The sequence below is a fragment of the Sprattus sprattus genome, assembly GCF_963457725.1.
Source record: "Sprattus sprattus genome assembly, chromosome: 3".
Taxonomy (NCBI): Eukaryota; Metazoa; Chordata; class Actinopteri; order Clupeiformes; family Clupeidae; genus Sprattus; species Sprattus sprattus.
In genome coordinates this window covers 61,669,957-61,671,188 of record NC_137922.1, presented here as the reverse complement: position 1 = coordinate 61,671,188, position 1,232 = coordinate 61,669,957, and positions in this window count along the sequence as shown.

The following is a 1,232-nucleotide window of genomic DNA, read 5'->3' as shown; positions in this document are numbered from 1 at the left end:
GCCCTGAAGAGAGTGCTACCTAGCAACCAGAGATGCCCACGCCCTGAAGAGAGTGCTACCTAGCAACAAGAGATGCCCACTCCCTGAAGAGAGTGCTACCTAGCAACCAGAGATGCCTACGCCCTGAAGAGAGTGCTTCCTAGCAACCAGAGATGCCCACGCCCTGAAGAGAGTGCTACCTAGCAACCAGAGATGCCCACGCCCTGAAGACAGTGCTACCTAGCAACCAGAGATGCCCACGCCCTGAAGAGAGTGCTACCTAGCAACAAGAGATGCCCACGCCCTGAAGAAAGTGCTACCTAGCAACCAGAGATGCCCACGCCAACCCTCTATGACAACACTCTAGGATTCACCACAGCAGGGGAGTCATGACAACAATCTAGGATTCACCACAGCAGGGGAGTCATGACAACACTATAGGATTCACCACAGCAGGGGAGTCATGACAACACTATAGGATTCACCACAGCAGGGGAGTCATGACAACAATCTAGGATTCACCACAGCGGGGGAGGCATTGGCTACTGACCCTCTCCACTGACAAACACCTTTAGGGTTAATGGCTAAAACTATAATCAATTTATGAAGTCATAAAGTCTTTGACTAAACATACAGCCTACACTTACTAAACCGTGTCAAAAATGAGGCTCTCCTGTGAACCCACTCTTGTTTGTACTGGTAATTTGTGTTTTGATAGTTTTGTGTTTGTGGATTGAAAAAAAAAAGATTAAAAACAGGCTATTACTCTTTGCAAGAAACAACACATTTAATGTATATAAAATGTTTATACTTTATAACATTACACAAATTAAAGAAAGGAAAGAAAAGCCCCAATGAAACATGCAAGAACCATACACTTCTATGATACTGAGTATATGCCATGCACTTCTATGATACTGAGTATATGCCATACTCTGGTTAAGAGGATTAGAGAGGGAAATGGTAAGTAGGCCTATTCTGTTTATCATAATAGTTACACTGAGGAGGTATTTGAGGCTGTTGTAACAACAATGAAAATAACTATCACTGCATCAGACTTAACGTCCATAAAGATTCATTTAAAACATTTCTTTCATAATAATTCCTATCTATGATGTAAACACAAAAGTGAATGCGCAAAGACACATATATTATATTTATATTAGCATGAAAACATTTGTGCAACTCATCATGTTACAATAAACATTCAATACACTTTTTGATGCATCATGGCAGTTTTCAATCATTGTTCT